This window comes from Babylonia areolata, chromosome 7, assembly GCF_041734735.1.
Source record: "Babylonia areolata isolate BAREFJ2019XMU chromosome 7, ASM4173473v1, whole genome shotgun sequence".
Taxonomy (NCBI): domain Eukaryota; kingdom Metazoa; phylum Mollusca; class Gastropoda; order Neogastropoda; family Buccinidae; genus Babylonia; species Babylonia areolata.
This window is the reverse complement of record NC_134882.1, coordinates 46,892,139-46,914,599: the sequence shown is the minus strand read 5'-3', so window position 1 is coordinate 46,914,599 and position 22,461 is coordinate 46,892,139. Positions and strand designations below refer to the sequence as shown.

Here is a 22,461-nt window from a genome sequence, read left to right as displayed (position 1 = left end):
AGGGACACAATGCTAAGGAAGAGACCTGACATCGATGGTTCCCTGTGGACGTCCGGCACTTGGACTCTAACAGAAGAACCATGGTGTGGCTCTGTAAGGGCGACTCGGAATAAGCAGCGTGGTGGGAGCAATGCCACTGAAACGGAGCAGCGGGACAACGGGACAGCAAAAAAAAAAAAAAAAAAAAAAAAAAAATCTAACGTAGAGCCGTGGACATCTGATCCAGTGGTCACTTTCGGCATGGTATTTGTATTTCGTTTCTGTACTTCTTTTTATCACAACAGATTTCTCTGTGCGAAATTCGGGCTGCTCTCCCCAGGGAGTGCGCGTCGCTACATTACAGCGCCATCCATTTTTTTGTGTGTTTTTCTTCTGCGTGCAGTTTTATTTGTTTTTCCTATCAAAGTGGATTTTACTACAGAATTTTGCCAGGAACAACCCTTTTGTTGCCGTGGGTTCTTTTACGTGCGCTAAGTGCATGCTGCACACGGGACCTCGGTTTATCGTCTCATCCGAATGACTAGCGTCCAGACCACCAGTCAAGGTGTAGTGCAGGGGGAGAAAATATCGGCGGCTGAGACGTGATTCGAACCAGCGCGCTCAGATTTTCTCGCTTCCTAAGCCGACGCTTTACCTCTAGGCCATCACTCCACTTAATAATGCCACTGAAACGGCGCGGATGGTGAGGCGGCAGCAGAGGCAGCAGCAGCAGCAGCAACAACAATAACAACAACAACAAAATGACACTCCACTTCGAAACTGGAAGGCAAATTGCTGTTAAAACTCGATTGGAATTTTACTCGCTCGTAAAAGAAAAAGCGATGGGTTATAATCTTACCGACTTCACAACAACGTACATTATTCATTGTTGCTTTCAGCCCGGCCGACTGCGGAGGACGTGAGAGTATCAGGGGTGATATGGAAAACGTTCCACTCCCCCCCCCCCCCCAAAAAAAAAAAGAAAAAAAAAAGCCAAAACAAAAACCAACCCCCCCCCCCCCCCAAAAAAAAAACAGCGAAGTAAAAATTCATCGCTCTGAAACCAGTGCGTATACTAGTAGTCCAACGACCGTGATTGGTTAAACGCGCCAGGAATGCGCCTTGTACAACCGTCAAAAAGACTGTCAACGCTTTGGTCAGGACGGCATTGCATTTCTTTGGCTCACGCTCTCGCCAAGCATACATGCCACCGTGAGCAATAACTGTGGATCCAGCCTTAAACTGACACTTGGCGGGTCACCACAATGGAACCTCAAAGCTTTATCACCTGATGAATGAATAATGGTCAAGTTGTCATTGTCTGGTGTCTTCTTGTTTCGTGCGATGGTTGAAAGGGACATTTGTGTAGAAAAAAAAGAAGAAAGAAAAAAAGCAAAAAAAAAGCTTGCTACTTCCGAAAGAAGTGTTGTAATTTATTTTACGAAATTCCAGTGCATGCACACACAGCACACACATACGCGCACGCGCCCGCGCGCGCGCGCGCACACACACACACACACTCACACAGAGTAATAATTCATTCGCTGATTTGTGATTTCTCAATCGCAGTACTTCAGTAACAAAATTGTTCGGCCGCGAAAACACAATTCTTCAACCATAAATTTCAACCGCACAAACACAATACTTGTGTCATAAATATGTGACCACCCAAGAACAATACATCAGTGGTAAATTTGTGTTTTGCAGCTATGCGTATAACACCAAGATAAGGGATATCGTGATGTTAGAAAGACAGTGAACATGATTTACAGCTTAGATGTGGGGCGTACAAACGTGAAAAACAGCAGAAGAGAGAACACGATATAAGCTCAGGCTTGTTGCAGCTCAAATTTTCCATTCTCTTTATTGAACACCGTATTTTCTCTTGTTTCTTGATATTGAAATGAGAGAGAGAGAGAGAGAGAGAGAGAGAGAGAGAGAGAGAGAGAGAATTCTGAACTCTGAACTGGTTTAATTCGTAAGGCCACTGACCTGTACACAAATTGAGATAAAATTAATGAAGGGAAAAAAAGGACAAAAAGGAGAAAAGAAAGAAGACATTGCATCAATGCATACAACACATCAATCATACATACTATTGAAGTGTAAGCAACTGATCTCGCAATCTTAAGGCGTAAAAACTGTACATCGCTAAATCTCTCAGACAGAGAGTATCTTCGTTCTGTGATCAGTAACCTAGAGTTCGATGACGTCTTTTTCTGCAATACTTTACAATGTAGTTATCTCTTAAAGCGGAGTGAAAGAGAGAGAGAGAGAGAGAGAGAGAGAGAGAGAGAGAGAGAGAGAGAGAGAGAGAGAATCGTTGACTCATATCGTTGAGATAATTTATTAACTGTTCAACATTGACGCTATACAGGACACGAAGGGGGCATTTCGAAATATCGTGACATATATATCCTAGAATGAAGTATACATTCTTTATATAACATCTTATCTCAAGTTTAATATTATCAGTCTACGTCAAACCACAGAGATGTATGATTAAAAAACAACAAACAAACAAACAACAACAACAAACAAAAAAACTAGAAAAAAACAAGAACAGGTTAACGTGTAAAGAAACAACATCGTGATGTACAAACATGAAATAGGAAGTGTACTTAGAAACCACAAACTATGCACTTTAGAGCGCGCGCGCGCACACACACACACACACACACACACACACACACACACACACACAGAGCGAGAGAGAGGAAGAGGGAGAGAGTATGAGAACATAAATATTGTACTTTTCCAGCAAAGCAAAACACTGATATCTGAACGGAGAAGAAGAAGAAGAGAACAAAAAAAACAAACAAACCCACCAACATAACGTACAGTTCTGTTCACAGTATTGGTCAACTAAGTTTTCTTCCAGATCTGTTAGTATATTAGTGAGTTGCCTTGTGTAATTACTACCTATCTGTTCATTTTCATTTACGTTTCTTTTCTTTTACGACCGTAGCAACCACCAACACTGACAACGGTTGGACTGCACAGAGAGGGAGAGAGAGAGAGAGGAGGGTAGCCAGAACGACAGAGTTGACAGAGACTTTTCAGACGGGGCCAGATTTATGGGGCTGAGCCCCCTGTCCCCCCAGAGACTCCTTTTCCCCCACACCCCCTCCCTGCCTTCTACAACCACCCTCTCCCCCCCCCCTACAACCCTGTTCCCCCCTATTCACTCTCCGAGTGAGTTGATTTATCACATAATTATGATATAGCCCTGTTGAAAGTGGAGGGCGGGGTGGGGGGTTGGGGGGGGGGGGGGTCTGGGGTTGAAGGAAGCGTGCAGAGAGTGGAGGGAAGGGGGAGGGGGTAGGTCAACAGTCAGTTCCGTGGGGTCTGTCTGTGTTGGCACCTTGGCTGATATGAAGTTTTTTTTCTGTTATCAAAATTATCTATCATCACCCCCTCCCCCTTTCTATCTCTTTCTCTGTCATACGTTAGTCGTATCACGTAAGTCTTTTGGAAGTCCTGTCTAGATTTGTTTTGCGCAATGTAGACACATACACACACAGAAAGAGAGAGAGAGAGAGAGAGAGAGAGAGAGAGAGAGAGAGAGAGAGAGAGAGAGGCACGCACACACACACACACACACACACACACACACATGGACTCACACACACACGCACACACACACACACACACACACACACACACACACACGGACTCACACACACACGGACCACACACACACGGACTCACACACACACGCACGCACTCACTCACACACACCCACACTCACACAGAACTATGCAACAGCAACAACAAACAAAAACAAATATACACCGAACACTTTAGCAATCAGCCGCCTCTTCCAACCCCCACCCCCCACCTCTCCGCCGCCACCCAGCGCCTCCTACCCCCAGGTACTTCCCCCAAATACCATGATTACGCCTGGTCTCCGCCCCACCACTGCCCCTATCATACCATTCCCCCACCCGCCATCTCTCCCCTTTCTGACCTTAGAATCAGTCAGTCCTCCCCCCCTCACCCCCAATCACACACACTCTGCCCCCCCCCCCCACACACACACACCCCTGCCCCTCCCAAGCTAGAACACCAATGGCTATCTGCTCTCTAGCTGATGACACGTGAACAAGTCAGATCACGAGCAGAACCCCTCCTGGCTTGTCTGGATCCTGAAATGAACGGGGGCAGGGGGGCGGGGAGAAAGCTGGCCATGTCTTTCGATCAGGTGCAAGTGGGTCTGCCATCAGCTGTACGCGTTGTATCAAAGAAAACATGACCAAGAAAAGATTACATGACAATCATACTTGGGTCAGCAAGAAAAGATTAAAAGACAATCACACTGATCAGCTGAATAGTCCTAACGTTTGAGAGATCAACCTGATTTGCTTGAGGTTTTATTGATTTGTTGCTGTAATTGTCGTCTTACAGTGAAAGTGATTTCATCGTTTACGTGCTTCTGAACAACAATTACATTCATCAATCTCCTATACACTCGCGTCCTGTTTTGCTTATACCCTCTGACTGATAAAATCATCATGGTTTGGTCCTCATTAAAACTGTTCAATAGATATCATTATCTGATACCTGATCATTATCACTATTAATCAACGGAAATGCTATAGGCCTACTTATTCCACAGACATCAAATACAACTGGTCTACTCTCCCCTCCCCTCTGTCCATCCCTTCCCCTCCTTCTCTTGACCACAGAATCAGTTCAGTCTTCCAATCCCTCCACCACCATACACCCCCCCTCACACCCCCCTGCCCCTCCCATGCCAGAACATCCATGGCTGTCTGCTCTCTAGCTGATGACACGTGAACAAGTCAGATCACGATCAGAACCCCTCCATGTTTGTCTAAACCCTGAAATAAAAGAGGGGGGTGGGGGCTGGGGGGTGGGGAGAAAAGAAAGCATGCATGTCTTTGGATAAGGAGTCAGAGCAAAGAGGATAGGGACTGTCATAAACTGTATGTATAACCTGTCCCCAGCTATGCGTGAAAGTCACAGCCAGGCTGGCTTACTTAATAACTTCCATGTTCCGCCACCAACAGCTTTGTGGTACGATTTGTCCCACCCTGGAGACGTTCTGAGATACCGGGAATGCCTTTTTTAAGAGAGGCTTTTCGCATGTCTGTGATGGTTATGGCAGGCTTAGGGGAGTTCCGTTTGTTCTGTTGAACGGCACGGATTGGGAAGAGATGTGAGCCGAGTGCAGATACGGATCAGAATCTCTCTCTCTCTCTGGGCTTGTGAAGTGGGTAGCCCGTCTCACAACGCCCAGCCGCTAATGTCCGGCCATTTCCTTTTCTTTGGTGGTCATTGTATCAGAGAAAACGTGATCAAGAAATGATTAAAAGACAATCGCGCTGGTCAGTTGAACAGCCGTAATGTTTGTGATCCCTTTGCCTGAGGTTTTATGTTTTGTTCCTATAATTGTCGTGTAAGAGTGGAAAGTGATTTCATCGTTTACGTGCTTCTGAACAACAATTACATACATCAATCTCCTATACCCTCGCGTCCTGTTTTGTTTATACCCTCTGACTGATAGAATCATCATGGTTGGGTCCTCATTAAAACTGTTCAATAGATATGATCCTTATCATTATCACTATTAATCAACGGAGATGCTATAGGCTTACTTATTCCACAGACATCAAATACAACTGGTCTACTCTCCCCTCCCCTCTGTCCATCCCTCCCCCTCCTTCTCTTGACCACAGAATCAGTTGAGTCTTCCAGTCCCTCCACCACCACACACACTCCCTCCCCCCACACCCCTGCCCCTCCCATGCCAGAACACCCATGGCTGTCAGCTCTCTAGCTGATGACACGTGAACAAGTCAGATCACGATCAGAACCCCTCCATGTTTGTCTAAACCCTGAAATAAAAGAGGGGGGTGGGGGGCTGGGGGGTGGGGGTGGGGGAGAAAAGAAAGCATGCATGTCTTTGGATAAGGAGTCAGAGCAAAGAGGGTAGGGAATGTCATCAGCTGTATGTATTACCTGTCCCCAACTGAGCGTGAAAGCCCCAGCCAGGCTGGCTTACTTAATAACTTCCATGTTCCGCCACCAACAGCTTTGTGGTACGATTTGTCCCACCCTGGAGACGTTCTGAGATACCGGGGAGTGTCTTTTTCAAGAGAGGCTTTTCGCATGTCTGTGACGGTTATGGCAGGCTTAGGGGAGTTCCGTTTGTTCTGTTGAACGGCACGGATTGGGAAGAGATGTGAGCCGAGTGCAGATTGGGATCAGAATCTCTCTCTCTCTCTCTCTCTGGGCTTGTGAAGTGGGTAGCCCGTCTCACAACGCCCAGCCGCTAATGTCCGGCCATTTCCTTTTTTTCGGTGGTCATTGTATCAAAGAGAAAATGACCAAGAAAGGATTAAAAACAATTACACTGATCAGTTGAATAGTCCCAATATTTGTGATTCCTTTTGCTTGAGTTTTTATTATTTTCTTCCTATAATTGCCGTCTAAGAGTAAAAGTGATTTCATCATGTACATGCTTCTAAACAACAATTACATACATCAGTCTCCTGCACCCTCGCGTCCTGTTTTGCTTATTACCCTCTTCAAAGGGACAATGATCAAGAAAAGATTAAAAGACAATTACACTGATAAACTAAATAGTCCCATTGTTTGTGATCCTGATAATTTTCTTTGACTTTTATGCTTATCATCATCATTTTTTGGTTGCAATAATTGTCATATTACAGTGAAAATGATTTCATCATTCACATGCTTCTGAACGCAGTCACACACATCAGTTCTCAAAAACACCTGCGTTCAGGTTTGCTTATCATTCTCACCTGCCTGATAAAATCATTACAGTCTGTTCCTAATTAAAACTGTTCAATAGATACTACACTGATACGTACTGATCATTATCACTATTCATCATTAAAAATGCAATAGGCCTACCTATTCTGACGATATCAAATAGAATACAAATGGACCAGTAGCCCTTATCTGGTTCAATCCGGAATACCGACCTTCTTTGCTTCATATCAGTAGTAAGCTGTAGGGACACCACCAATGAGCTCCCTTCATTTGGTCTGGTTATTAGCTATCCTCAGTGTGTTGATGAGGGGCAGGTCTGTTGTCCGGTCATTAGCTATCCTCAGTGTGTTGATGAGGGGCAGGTCTGTTGTCCGGTCATTAGCTATCCTCTTTGTGTTGATGAGGGGCAGGTCTGTTGTCTGGTTATTAGCTATCCTCAGTGTGTTGATGAGTGGCAGGTCTGTTGTCCGGTCACTAGCTATCCTCAGTGTGTTGATGAGGGGCAGGTCTGTTGTCTGGTTATTAGCTATCCTCAGTGTGTTGATGAGTGGCAGGTCTGTTGTCCGGTCACTAGCTATCCTCAGTGTGTTGATGAGGGGCAGGTCTGTTGTCCGGTCATTAGCTATCCTCAATGTGTTGATGAGAGGCAGGTCTGTTGTTCAGTCATTAGCTATCCTCAGTGTGTTAATGAGGGGCAGGTCTGTTGTCTGGTCATTAGCTATCCTCTTTGTGTTGATGAGGGGCAGGTCTGTTGTCTGGTTATTAGCTATCCTCAGTGTGTTGATGAGTGGCAGGTCTGTTGTCCGGTCACTAGCTATCCTCAGTGTGTTGATGAGGGGCAGGTCTGTTGTCCGGTCACTAGCTATCCTCAGTGTGTTGATGAGGGGCAGGTCTGTTGTCCGGTCATTAGCTATCCTCAGTGTGTTGATGAGGGGCAGGTCTGTTGTCCGGTCACTAGCTATCCTCAGTGTGTTGATGAGGGGCAGGTCTGTTGTCCGGTCATTAGCTATCCTCAATGTGTTGATGAGGGGCAGGTCTGTTGTCCGGTCATTAGCTATCCTCAGTGTGTTGATGAGGGGCAGATCTGTTGTCCGGTCATTAGCTACCCTCAGTGTGTTGATGAGGGCAGGTCTGTTGTTCAGTCATTAACTATCCTCAGTGTGTTGATGAGGGGCAGGACTGTTGTCTGGTCATTAACTATCCTCAGTGTGTTGATGAGGGGCAGGTGTGTTGTTCGTTCTTTGATGTTACCCTCCCATCTTTTCCTCTGTCTGCCACGTCTCCTTCTTCCAGGTACAGTCCCTCTTCGCATGATGGTCTTCTCAAGTGATATGGCCGTACTATACCACTTCATCTTCCTGCCTTTGACAATAGAGAGGAGGTCGTCATGTGGTCAGCTGGCTGCTCTGACATCACTCAGAACATCCTCGATGGTGAGGCGGTCTTTGAAAGAGATGCTCATGATTTTGCGACAGCACCTCAACTCAAAGGCTTGAATTTCCCTTTGCAGATCAGCTGTTAGAGTGAAGATTCATGATTCACACGCATTTAGGAGGGTCGAGATAACCAAGGAACGCAGCAGTCTGGTACTGTGCCTGTTGGTTAGATTTAAGTTTTTTCAAAGTTCTCTTCCAAAAGTGCTCGAATAGTAGCAAGACAGTTTACACGTGATGTGGAGTGGCAACATGCTTTGTTATTGTCATCAACTAAGCACGAAGATTAAAAACTAAACTCGGTAGTCACCGGAATTTGGGCAGGAGTTTGCGGGCATGCATACGTGAATGTTTGTATGTATTATACATAAAAGGAAAATTACACAAAGGCTTAAGCGTTCTCTCAAATAGACTGGTAGAGGCTAATGAAATAAAAGATTCACTTTGAAAATATCTGTGAGATAAACAGTTCTTTCATCAAACTGGCATACTCAGTAAACATTGCCAGCGAACTGATGAACTCCACAGAGAGCGATCAGCCACTGCAACTTTCTACCTTCAACTCACCATGCACCACGACCGAGATTTGAACCCAGGATCTTCAGACTGACAGTTCAAGGTTTTAACCACAGAGCTGTTGCGCTTGCCGTGCGTATATTGAGCCGTAACAGGCCGTCTTTGATCACTACTGGAGGAACCCCGCAGCAGAGCAGGGACTTCTGTGGAGCGTGGCCTCAGAACCAACAAATAGTTGACAGATTCTTTTGAATTGCTGGCGCTGGTACCATCACGGCAGGACTCTCTCTCTCTCTCTCTGTGGAGAGAGAGAGAGAGAGAGAGAGAGAGAGAGAGAGTGGAGCGGCAGAGGAGGGGTTCAGAATAAACAGATGTAGGGGTCCTGCAACTAAGACAACGCAACTCTGCTGATTGTCTGTACATGCACACACACACTTTATCTTCAAAACAAACAACAACAGCAGCAACTGTTCACACCCATTATATATCCAATTCTGAAACAAACAAGGGGGTTCTGCATAAGAAAATAACGTATACAAAGCATGCAGTCAGAGCAATATTTGCCATCGATCGGCGACCTGGTATTGGCCGGCACTGCCGTCGCTACAGCAGAAGTTGTTGATGTTTCACGTGGCCATTCACAGCACTGATTTTCCATTACCTCTGTTCTTTTGGCGAGGCTCCCCAGCTCTTTTAGCTCCCCATGCCAGTTCACTTTCTGCACAGGGTCGATGTGTGCGTGTGTGTGTGTGTGTGTGTGTGTGTGTGTGTGTGTGTGTGTGTGTGTGTGTGTGTGCGTGCATATGTGCGCGCGCGTGTGTATGTGTGTGTTGTATTTCAAACAACGTAACTATTATTCATTCGGCTGTTCACACCACAAGACAGCTGTAGTCTCTAACAGCTACTCAAATCCCCCTTTTCTTAATTAATAACGCAATGTCAGCTAGTGACACTGAACTTGCTACAAATGGAATTCGCTATGTTTAATCATGTGACCCAGAAAAACGCAATCAGAAAACCAGCAGAGCACCACAACGTCTATACTCATTCACGAGCAAAACCCGATAACCATTGTTCTGTACTAATCCTAAAAGAGAACAATCCTCTATTAATATGATCACGCAAAAACAATATTCAATGGACTTGCAGTTCTCCACAGGAGACTGTTGAAGGAGAGGGAACAGAAGTAACGATGGACACAGACACACACACAGACACACACACAGACACACATAAAAGACAGCGGCCCCATCTGTGATATGGAAATCGCGTTACGACACGAGACAACGAGCAGAAAACAAACAATAAAACCGTACACGTTCATACTGATTACATGTTATATGAGCTTCTGGTAAGAAGACAATTGAAAACAAAGAAAAATGTACACGTTCGTACTGATTACATGTTGTTATATGGGCTTCTGGTAAAACGACAGTTGAAAACAAAGAAAACTACACGGTCATACTGATTACATGCTATATGAGCTTCTGGTAAGAAGACAGTTGAAAACAAACAACAAAACTTTCCACGTTCATACTGATTACACGTTATATGAGCTTCTGGTAAGAAGAAAGTTGAAAATAAAGAAATCGACACGTTCATACTGATTACATGTTGTTATATGGGCTTCTCGTAAGAAGACAGTTGAAAAGAAAGAAAACTGTACATGTTCATGCTGATTACCTATTGTTATATTGGCTTCTGGTAAGAAGACACTTCCGCCCACCACAAACGTGTCTTGCTTCAGTGATAGTTCATGTTTTTATTTGTGTGTCAGTTTTAGCTTCAGTTTCAGGAGGCTTCAATGTGTGCGGTCTGTTTAACAACAACAAGAAGAAGAAAAGCCAGCAGAAGCACCCGCTGATCAGGCCTTCAGTAAGGTTATATACCTACTCCTCATGATGCCAGACGTACGGGTCCAAAACCAAGCCCCCAAATCGTGCTATCATTTAAAAAACAACAAAATCAACAACATCCTTCTTTACTGAGCGAGTTGTTAATAAATGGAACGGTTTGCCAGACAGTGTTGTGACTGCCCCAACCACGTCATCTTTCAAGACTAGGTTAGACGCTCATTGGGTCAACTCTCCAAGTATTTATGATCCAGTATGCTATCATTAGGCCACGCATGCTGGTATACTGTATCCAATTTGAACGACGAACAGGCCTTCACAGGCCTCAAACGTCTGATTTCAGTTCAAGTTCAAGTTATAACCCCCCCCCCCCCCCCTCCCTGCTGACAATGATTGACGCACTCTCGGTTTGATGAACAGACGGGCAGGTCACCTTTTTTTTCTGACGACGGCTGGCACCTGTCGGCACAGGTAAACGTTCTACTGTCCGCAAGGTAACTTTCCGTCCGACAAAACTGGCCAACAGAAGCCGGGGCATAACTGGGTAACGTGTTCGTTAATCTCTGGACCTGGGTAAGCCCCTGTTTGCGCAGGGATTAGCATCTCGGCGCAGCATAAATTGATCTAATCAAGCCTCGCGGGACCTCCCCACACGGGCAGTGAGTTTGTCCTTGTTCGAGAGCCCATTCCCCCTCCCCTCCCCGCCCCCTCCTCCCCCCACGCCCCCACCGACACACCCATACCCATACCCCTCCTTCGCCTTTTGCCACCTCCCCCAGAGTGGACTTTTCGCTCACATGGTTTTATTGAACAATATAACCTGAGCAGCCAATAGTTCAGCAAGACTGAATAGGAATGGAAAACATTGGGTGAGCGGAGGTAGTGGGGGAAGGGGAGAAGGGAGTAAGGGGAAAGGATCGGGCGGTGGTTGATATCTTGGCTGGTTGTGGAGAGATCAATCATACTGCTGGGCGCGGGGTGACAGAATCTTTTGTGTGGTTGTTGAAAATCGTGGAAAATTTGGCGTATTTTTGTTTTCCGTGTGCGGGTTGGGTGTTTGAAGGTTTAAAGGTTTACGGTTGTCAAAAACAAGATCTTGATCATGTTTACCTTGGTAACTGTGATGGAGAGAGAGAGAGAGAGAGAGAGAGAGAGAGAGAACACACACACACACACACACACACACACACACACACACACACACACACACACACACACACACAGGAGGCAGAGCATTTCATGAGGAAGTGAGACACTCCAGCGGCAATTACTGAACTCATTTAGACAGGCAACCTCTTGAAGTAAAATGAAACATGACTGCGCACGTGTGCATTAGCCATCTGGCAAAATTCAGACATAAATGCCCTGGCTCCACCAAGTATCTCTTCCGCACTCTTGAAACTGTTTTTCCGCCTCCCCTCTCAGGAAATGTCAGTCGTACAAGGAACGGATGTAATCCTAGACATAAACATATGCACAGAAAAGATGATGATGATGATGATGATGATTTTGATGATGATGATGATGATGATGATGATCATCATCTTCTAGCCGAGTTAATCGCACAGGGACAGAGCAGGCTGCAGACATTTTGTGAACCCCAAACCCGTTCAAAACCTAAAACGTTTAACCACAAGACCACAAGGGAAAGAGAGAAAACAACAACAACAACAACAAAAACAACAACAACCAAAACAAAAAAACACACAAAAGAAAAACACCCAACAACAACATCTAAGCACCCTTACGCTTGTGCAACACAGCACACAATTCCAAAGATATGTGGCTGGCGTTGACCACCCTATTCATGTTTTCACCAGATGATTAAGAATGTGCCTGAATATTAGCATAATTGTACTTAGCGAATTAAAATGAATGATAACAGGGTACACACAGCCAGTTCTAAGTGAGCTCGTACAAAGTGCGAGGAGTGTGGAGGTGGGGTGGGGTGGAAGGAGACAAAATTAATGAGGTTCGATTTCAAAACTGAGTGACCAGAATGATTCATTTTCATGTTTGATTAAAAGCGTGCGCCCATTGGCTCGCTCGCTCGCGGATATATATATATATATATATAATTATGTACGTGTGTCAGTCTGTTATTCACTTTTGGTTTTCTTTGGCGGAAGGTCAGGGATACAAACTGTAACTGAATAGCTGTCTTTTTTCGTTGTTTGTTTTGTCTTTTTTTGGGGTGGTGGTGTTTTTTGTTTGTTTTGTTTTTCCTCATTCCTTTTCACTTCAACCTGTCAGCTCTCACAAGACGAGGTCCTATCACACGTGTAAGGGCTTTTTTCCAAACTGCGTGAAAAAAAAACACGTGCACCTTGATTGCCCTTTGCCGCTGCTGCTGCTGTAAAAGCACCGAGGTACTAACGTTCTTCAGCCAGGGGTAGATGGAGGAAGAGGAGGAGGACGAGGAAGAGAAGGAGGAGGTGTTAGAAGGGTAGAAGGAGCGAAGAGGAGGTGAGGAGGAGGTGTTAGAAGGGTAGAAGGAGCGAAGAGGAGGTGAGACGAGCGTAAAGCACTAATTTCGAACGTTTCAAACCAGCGTGCTTTGCTGAAGGCGTGAAGTAGGACTGATGACGCGACCCTGGACTCAATTTTGTGTTTCACGTGCAGTGAGTGGGTGGAAAGGGGGCGGGGTGGGGGGGGGAGGTCTTGTGGGGTGCTGAGTAGAGAGGGAGGGAAGATAGGGAGTTAAGAGGGTGGAGGAGGAGTAGTGGAAAGTAAATGTGTTATTTTTTTTTGTATACCTTGTTTTTTGTGGTGTTTGTTTTTCACCATTGTGAAACGTACTGTACTGATGGGACCGAAGTAGAATTCACGACAAGAATTGACAGAGACCGACTGGTGACGGGGGAGAAAAGCTTAACAGAGACAGGTATCGTGATAGACTGGCAGGTGACTGTTACACTTACCCCCCTTTTTTTGTTTCAGTCAGTCCTTCCCTGCCTATGCTTATCGATCCTTGCAAATACCTTCACTTCACTCTATACCTGCCACAGTTCCGGAGAGTATAATCTTGTCAGGTATGCTGACAACTGGACTCTCTGTTTCTCTCTGTCTCTGTGTCCCTCTCTCTGACATGGGCTTTTAAGCTGGTGATAGGGAAGTATCAAAGTGTCAAAATTTCTCTCTCTGTTTTTACATATATATATATATATATATATATATATATATTTTTTTTTTTTTTTAAGGGTGGTGTGGGGGTGGGGGGATAGGTGTGACCGTGTTTTCTGTGATTTAAAAAAAAAAAATGTTGTACGCCAAATTTTACTGTTCTGTTTGTAATCTGTATGCGTCACATACTTCATCATATTTGATGTGTGTGTGTGTGTGTGTGTGTGTGTGTGTGTGTGTGTGTGTGTGTGTGTGTGTGTGTGTGTGTGTGTGTGCGTGCGTGCGTGCGTGTGTGTGTGAGTGGTGGATGTGGGATATTGTTTGCTTGTGAAGGGAAGACTTTTTGTTTGGGCTATGGTGTTTGCACGCCTTTTTCCATCTTCTCGAATATGCTGTTTTCTTTTATTCTGCTGTGGGTGGGGCTGTGGGTGGGGTTACTGTGAACTGTGGGGTCACCGAGGAAACAGGGATGTGTGTATTTTGATTGCCTTTTGATTTATTTCCTCTTGCTCATTTTTCGCTACTTTAGTTTTAGTCCCTCTTCAGGATGAGGGTTGAATGCTAAAAAAAAAAAGAAAAAAAAAAGAAAAAAGCAAAAAAAAAAAAAGCATATTGCTTGCTTATCTGGTACCACTGATAAAAGAAAAAAAAGTCTCCTCTCTCTCTCAGTCTCTGCCTTTCTCTTTCTCTCTCTCCCTACCCCCTCTCTCTCACTCTCTCCCTTTCTCTCTCTCTCTCCCTAACCTTCCCCCCTCTCTCTCCCTTTCTCTCTCCCTCTCCCTAACCTCCTCTCCCTTTCTCTCTCTCCCCCTAACCCCCCTCTCTCTCACTCTCTCCCTTTCTCTCTCTTTCCCTAATCCCCCCCTCTCTCTCTCCCTAACCGCCTCTTTCTCACTTTCTCCCTCTCTCCCTAACCCCCTCTCTCTCTCACTTTCTCCCTCTCTCCTTAACCCCCCTCTCTCACTCTCTCCCTTTCTCTCTCTCTCCCTACCCCCCCCCCCCCCCTCTCTCTCTCTCCCCCTGCCATTTACGCACGTATTTTATCTGAGGTCAAAAAGTGTTCGTAAGGTTGCCGCAAAACAAGACTGCGATCGTCAGGAACGCTTAAACCGTTTGTTTTGACTAACTCTTTATCAGCTTTGCCCGCATCTGTCTTCTTCGACCAAACTAAGTGGACAATTTTGACCCGGAATAAGTGACAGTATTCATTCTGTCATATGAAAACACGCACCCTGCCATGTGTGTGTGTGTGTGTGTGTGTGTGTGTGTGTGTGTGTGTGTGTGAGAGAGAGAGAGAGAGAGAGAGACAGAGAGACAGAGAGACAGAGAGAGTATGTGCGTGTGTGTGTGTTTGTACAAGCTTGACTCAGAGATGAGAGTCGTAAGAACTTTGAAGTGGTTGTCTCAGTGTTCAGATGATGTTTGACCCTCTGCGTTCTCGTGTATATCCGTGTTTTGACACAAGAGGTGATAGAGTGGGGCAGGGGGAGAAGTGTGTGTGTGTGTGTGTGTGTGTGTGTTAAAGCGGAGGTGTTGACGAAAAACTAATGTCTCAATCCCAGCAGGGCTTTTCGGTTTGTGTGTGTAAATATACAGCAACTTATTCACCCGTGTTGGCGGTGTTTGCCTTCATGAGTGCGCTGATGTTTACTGACGAAAGAGACAGAGGGGGTTGGAGAGAGAGAGAGAGAGAGAGAGAGAGAGAGAGAGAGAGAGAGAGAGAACGAGGAAGAATAGAGAGAAATACAACCCGTGAATATTCATTTCAAATCATCATAGATGGGATTTTATTCAGATAGATAAATAGACATGAAGACGGGAGATAAATCGAAAGATATGTCGAGTCAGCGAAAGAGGGGGAGAGATGGATGAGGAGAAGAGTGAGGAAGTGGGGGAGGGAGAGACCGATAGAGAAGGAGAGGGAGGGGAGAGATAGAGAGAGGGAGAGAGAGGGAGAGAGAGAGGGACACACACACACACACACACACACACACACACACACACGTACACACACAGAGATACTAAAAAAAGTAGAAGAAAAAGACGAAGAATGACACCACGTGCAATTTGAAAACATACGAAGTCATTGACTTGAACATTCTCATTTTGAACGTATATAAAAACATTTTGCAATCGTCACTGTGAAATATCAGGCACTGAGAGAACAATATAACCTTCGTGGCAAGGAAGAAGAAGAAGAAGAAGAGGAAGAGGAGGAGGAGGAAGAAGAAGGACAAAAGAATGACACCGTCTCACCAGTCCTGACAATTCTAACAAAAACATGGCAGACTTGTACACAACACAGAGCACCTGGGAAACATCTGAAACCCGATGCCGGCAACCCCCTTTGATCACGCTCCCCCCTCCCCACCCCACCCCGCCCACGCACCTTAATCCCCCCCCCCCATCCTCCCCAACCCCACCACCTACGCCCTTTCATCTCCATTGACCAGACAAGAAGAGTAAAGAACAGGAAGAAATTAGTAGTACTAAACCCCCCACCCCCCGATCCCACCACCATCATCCTAACCATGCACCCCCCCCCACCCCCTACACACACACCTGCATCCCACAAGACAACGTCACCCCACGCCCCGATCCCCCACCCACACTCTATCCACACTCACACCATCACTTAACTCCCCTGACAGTGACAAATCGTCACAGCAGAAGCATGCTCGTGCACATCGAACAATTTGCGAGCCTTCGTACAGCTTCTTACTGAGCAGCTGCGAGCAAGAGCGAGTTAGTTCCCAGCCATTCTAAAAGCGTGACCTCACCAACTTTCGCTCTTCGACTCGAATTGGGGAGCTATGTGTCTTTTCATTTATTTATCTATTTTTGTTTTGTTTGCTTTTTGTGTTTTGTAATACTAAGAATTAATTAAAGGAAATGCCGCGGCTGAAAACTTCCCAATCGATTTGCCCTCAAGTGAAGCCATGCTTTTTTGTTTGTTTGTTTGCTTTTTGTGTTTTGTAATTTTTGTAATACTTGGAATTAAAGGAATGCCGCAACTGAAAACTTCTCAAACCATTTTGTCCTCAAGTAAAGCCATGCTTTAAAAAAAAAAAAGGTTGTTTGCTTGCTTTTTGTGTTTTGAAATAATTGGAGAATTAAAGAAATGCTGCGAGTGAAATCTTCCCAAACGATTTGCCCTCAAGTATAGCCAGATTTTGTTTGTTTGTTTGTTTGCTTTTTGTGCTTTCTAATCTACTTATAATTAAAGAAATGTCGCAATTGAAAACTTCTCAAACGGTTTGCCCTCAAGTAAAGCCGTGTTTTAATTTCTTTATATATTTTTTCATTGTTGTTTGTTTTTCTTTTTGTGCTTTGTAATACTTAGAATTAAAGGAATACGGCGACTGAAAACTTCTCAAACGATTTGTTTCTGTGTGTGTGTGTGTGAGAGAGAGAGAGAGAGAGAAAAAAAAAATTCCAGTGTGTGTGTGTGTGTGTGTGTGAGAGAGAGAGAGAGAGAGAGAGAGAGAGAGAGAGAGAAACTCCATGTATAAAACACTTGAAAGCGTGGTACGTACGCGTTCTTTCTCTCCATTTATTTTTTTCACATTTCTTTCCTTCTTTCTTTTTCACGTTTTCCCCCCACTGTATATATCAGCACGTCATTTAAAGAATATGGGAACAAACAACAACAGCAACAACAAAAAAACAACAACAACCCACTACTACCAACCCCCTCGCCATCCCCCCCCCCCGACCCCCAACCCAGCAGCAACAACAATAAATACTACTCAGCGCACCTTCTTAGCAAAGTAAGACACTGAGAGGTAAAAAAAAACAACAAAAAAAACAACCAAAGCAAACCAACCAACCAACCGAAAAAGAACCCCCCCAAAAAAAAACAACAAACCCCCCCCCAAAAAAAACAACATATTTACACCGTTTCAGCATCTCGCACTCCACAGTCTTCCCTTAACTGTCTGTTGCAGTAGCAACTAACAAACTGCAGGAATTACTTCAAGGGTCTCGGAATGAACCCCCCCTCTTCCTCCCCCACCCCCACCGATCCCCCACAACCCCCTCGCGTGCACGTGCGGGCGCGTTTGTGTGTGTGTGTGTGTGTGTGTGTGTGTGTGTGTGTGTGTGTGAGATTTTCCTCTCTCATCGGTATGCAACGTGACACACGCCGTCTCTTTTTGTCTGTCTCTACGTCTTTCACTTACGCTCCTCCGTGTATAATTTATTGTCTGCTTTCTTCAATCCATCTGATCTGTACCTTTTAACCGTTTAACGTTAAAAAAAGAAAAAGAAAAAAAAGAACAGAAAAAAAAGAACAGAAAAAATTACCACCAATTTTCCATTCTGCAGAAGTGAATGAACTGATAACGAATCAACATGGGGCAAAACAATATGGCAAGATCACAACGCAAATATAAACATTATCCCAACGCAACCATAAATGCTCTAAGAAAGTAAAAGAACAGGACTATCAGACTAATCAAGATTTTATTCAAAGAATTAAGCGTGTCCCTAAAATCCCTTTTAGAATGACAGTCATATACTTGTTTCCCAGTAGTTCCTCTATAAAAGCATTCGTTTGTGTTGGACTTGAACAAGTACCCTTTATTATTATTATTATTTTTTATTTTTTTTAATATATATATTTTCATATTTTTTACGACAGCAAACAGAGAAGACTTCAGCGTAAGATTCATTGTAGAGTTTGTCGACCACATTGTTCTGAGAGTACATGGTAATGATAACAATGATAATACTAATAATACCCCTGCTATCAATAATGATAAAAGTAATTATAATACAAATAGTAATGATGGTAATAATCGTAACAACAACAACAATAATGATAATGATAATAACAACAATCATGATAATAAGAAGAATGATAGTGATGATGATGATGATCAGTTATGTCGTGTTGTAGCCTTTTTTCCCCCCAATTGAATTTTATCATCCGCTTTCAATATTTTTCGTCATCTACTATTTTATAAAATGTGTTCTTTAGGTATTATTATTATTATTATTATTATTATTAGTAGTAGTAGTAGTAGTAGTAGTAGTAGTAGTAGTATGTCATCATTATTGTTATCATCATTAGGTCTCTACAATAAAGGCTTCGCATTATTTGTTTCTAAAATAATTTATTTGTCTGTGTCTGTTAATCAAGAATCAAATACCCCCCCTCCCCAACACACACACATTTGAATAAATGCATGGAGCAAAATACTTTGAAGTCTACGGAAGAGATGAAATCGATGCATAAACAGTGTAATATACTGTTATATATTATTAATTTTGTTTTAAAGAGAGAGAGAGAGAGAGAGAGAGAGAGAGAGAGAGAGAGAGAGAGAGAGAGAGAGAGAGAGAACAAACTATAAAACTAATGTGTTCTCTGTTTCCCCAATCCCTGCATATACCAAGTATTCCCAGGATATTGTGACATAACAATGATAAACACGCCAGTTGAATCAGATCTTTTGTTTCGCTAGTCTTACAGAAGACACTCTGATCATGCAACAAATGTGCCAGATCCGGGGAATGTCATGGATTTCATTCCGTAATGGAAGTTTCTCTTTCTGTTCATGTGCAAGGTTCAACCACTTGCTATAAAGTTGTGTTTTCCGTCAAACTGAATTTTATACATCAGTTTTAACTTTAGATGTCTTCTGGTTTCCTAAAAGGATAATTTGACTCTGTCAAAGTTCATCAAACTGGAATAACTAAACTGGCTGACACAAAGTCTTTGATTTTAAGTTGTGTGTTAATCCCAGATAATGTTTCCAAATGCTATCCATTACTAGGTTTTTCTACATCGATATTGCCAAAGGGTTTGAAAGGATTTGGCCAATTTTATTCTTATGCGCGTGCGTAAGTACATACATGCGTTTATATGCATGTGTGTTTGCGTGCATACGTGCGCGCGTGTGCGTGTGCATGCCTATGTACATGGGTGTGTAATACAGGTCATAAACATTTTACTGTTGCAATATATTTCACAGTGGAAGTAACCACAAACATAAATGGAACAGTCTGCACTGCTATCACAGTACGTGTAGTATTGGTAAAGGGTTCTTCATTTCCAGCTGTCCTTCCTTGTGGTGGACCGACATTCAGTCTTTACAAGCAAATACATGGGCTTTTCTGACTCTTTTACTGGTCAGACTTTAGTGGGTAACAAACTGTTCAAATTCTAAACAAAAGTTGTTGTTTCTTTTTCTTCTTGTATTAATTAGCTGGGGTCTACCGAATGAGAAACACAAGTAAAATGAAATAGACACGCCAGAAGTTCCCTTTGATTACTCAGTTTATTTCATATTTATTTATTTATTTATTCTTTTTTCATTCATTCATTCGTTTTTATTTTATTTATCATCTTATTCATCTATTTATGTCTTTTTTAGCAACCAGATAATAGATACGGTATCTTAATAATCAGTGACGTAAACTGCGTTAAAAACAAATAAACTGATTCATCCAAAAACAAAACAAAACAAACAAACAAACAAACAAAAAAAAAAAAAAAGAAGAAGAAGGAATTGAAGATAGAAAGAAAAAAAGAAACCAACAACAGACACATGGAAAGACAGAAAAATAAAAAAAGAAGAAAAAAAAAGAACAAAAACGAGATTCCTCCTTTCTATTTCAGCCTGAAACAGCTAAAACAACAGCAATTACACGTTAGGTAAAAACTGTCTAAAATAACTAATAAGAAGTTACCACTTTCCCTAATCTTCCTTAAATCTCATTTTTTCAGACTATATCCTGAAAAAAAAATCATGCCCGATCTAGACATTAGACAAGAAAGGAACAGAAAATAAATGTTAAGAACACCACGCAGACTAGAATGAAATCATCAACGTTGTCCCTCAAGCTATCTGGCTGAAACAAACTAAACTAAACTAAAGCAAAATAAAATAAAATGCAATGAAATGAATGACAAAACACGAAAGAACAAAGACAGAAAAAACAAAATCAACAATATCGGTCCCTATCTGTTTACAATAAACGTATTAATCAAATTGATAAAACAATTTGATTGAAAAGTTAAACCAGACATGTCATATAAAAATTACCATGCTAGCCCCAAACAGGCTGCAAAATAGACTGCATACATAAATCTACGAATGAATAAAATGGAAATGGAAATTAAAATCTAAATCGAAACTGTTTTTTAATTGAGGGAAAAGGAATCGGCACTTTATAAAATGAAAAAAAAGGAATAAAATGAAACACAAAAAACCACCAGCCTCCGCCCCAATCTGGTTCCAAAATAGATAGAAAGACAGACAGACAGACAGACAGACAGACAGATAGATAGATAATTAAACATACAGACAAATGATTAAATGAATAACAACCAGACAGAAGTCACAATCAAATATAATATCAACAACCTCACCCTAATCTGGTTGCAAAATAATTGAATAAATAAACATATACATATAGTGAAATACATGAATAGTAACCACATTTTAAAAAGTATACAAGCAGTGAGAAATCATTAAAAAAACAAACAACAACAACAGAAAACCCAACATACAAACAAACAACCCCCCCCCCCCCCAACCCTAGCTCCAATCTGGTTGCAAAATAAATGAATACACGTATGAATAAAGGAATGGGGTAAATGAACAAATTCCAAAAAGGAAAATCCAGCCACAAGTCATACCAAAACAAAACAACAACAACAACAACAAAATCATCACCAGCCTCAGCTCCAATCTGGTTGAAAAATAAGTAAATGAATACACGTATAAGTAAAGGAATATATAAATAAACAAATTAAAAAAACGAACAAAATACAAGTCATACAAAAAACCCTAAAAAACAAAACAAAAACAAAAACAAACAAAAAAAAAACAACAACAAAACAACAACAACAACAAACAAAACCAAACCAACAAAAAAATCACCACCAACCTTAGCTCCGATCTGGTTGCCGCACTGGCCAGCCTGCATGTGCACGATCTCTCTCATGATGGAAGAAGAAGAAGTTTGTAGAATTCGACCGTTCAAAAAATTAATCAGGAGAAAGACAAAAATTACAATGCCGACAGGACTCAAACCTCGTGCCAACGACCTGCGACTCGCTGTATGAGTGAGTGAGTGAGCGAGTGCTCGAAAGAGAGAGGCAGGAGGAGCAGGAGGAGGGCAAGAGAAGACTTGGCCTTTAAGCTCGTGGTGTAGTCGTCGGTCGTCTGCAACACAGCCGCCTCGTTTGCTTGCGTCGTCTGCTTTTAGGGGCGCCACCCCTTTTATCGCTGTAGAGTGGTCCGTCCCTGCGCGCGCGCCCACGAATCCAAACCTGTCACCATAAAACAACCCTGAAATTTAGAAAAAAAAGAAAGAAATGATAATAATAATCTAAAAAAGAAAACCGACGAAAATATTCTGCTTTACTATTTCGATGAGATGTGTTTGGATAAAATATATGTTTCTGTTTATGGTCGGAAGTTTTTGTTGATTTAAATTAAAAGTATTCGGTTTGGTTTTTGGAAAATTTTCAGAGAGGAGGCGGGGGGACTATTTTTTCCATCAGCGCGGAAGGAAGTATAGATAGAGGCGGGGAAATGGCTGAGAGAGAGCAAGAGAGAGAGAGAGAGAGAGAGAGAGAAGTGGGGTGGAGTCAGCTAGCTGTCACTTAGCCTCACTCCCATCAAACAAAACACGGGTTGCTAAGGTAAACAAGGGAGAAAGATGTGTTCTGGCCTGCCCACTGCCGTCTCGATCAGGTCGTTTCATCCACAATATTTACCTTCACACTACGTTTCTAAGTCCTTGACTGTAACCTCGCGACACTACTGACTGGATTTTCGAAA

The 22,461-nt window shown here is 43.0% G+C and overlaps 1 pseudogene across 1 annotated transcript in view; it reads right to left on the bottom strand.

Moving 5' to 3' along the window:
* LOC143284079 (tubulin beta chain-like) overlaps window positions 1-21,877 on the bottom strand; it is a 44,966-nt pseudogene extending 23,089 nt beyond the window's left edge. Inside the window, exon 1 of the transcript XR_013055486.1 lies at window positions 21,563-21,877. The product of XR_013055486.1 is annotated as a tubulin beta chain-like (transcript). The remainder of the gene's footprint in view (window positions 1-21,562) is intronic.
* Window positions 21,878-22,461: the final 584 nt, after the last annotated feature.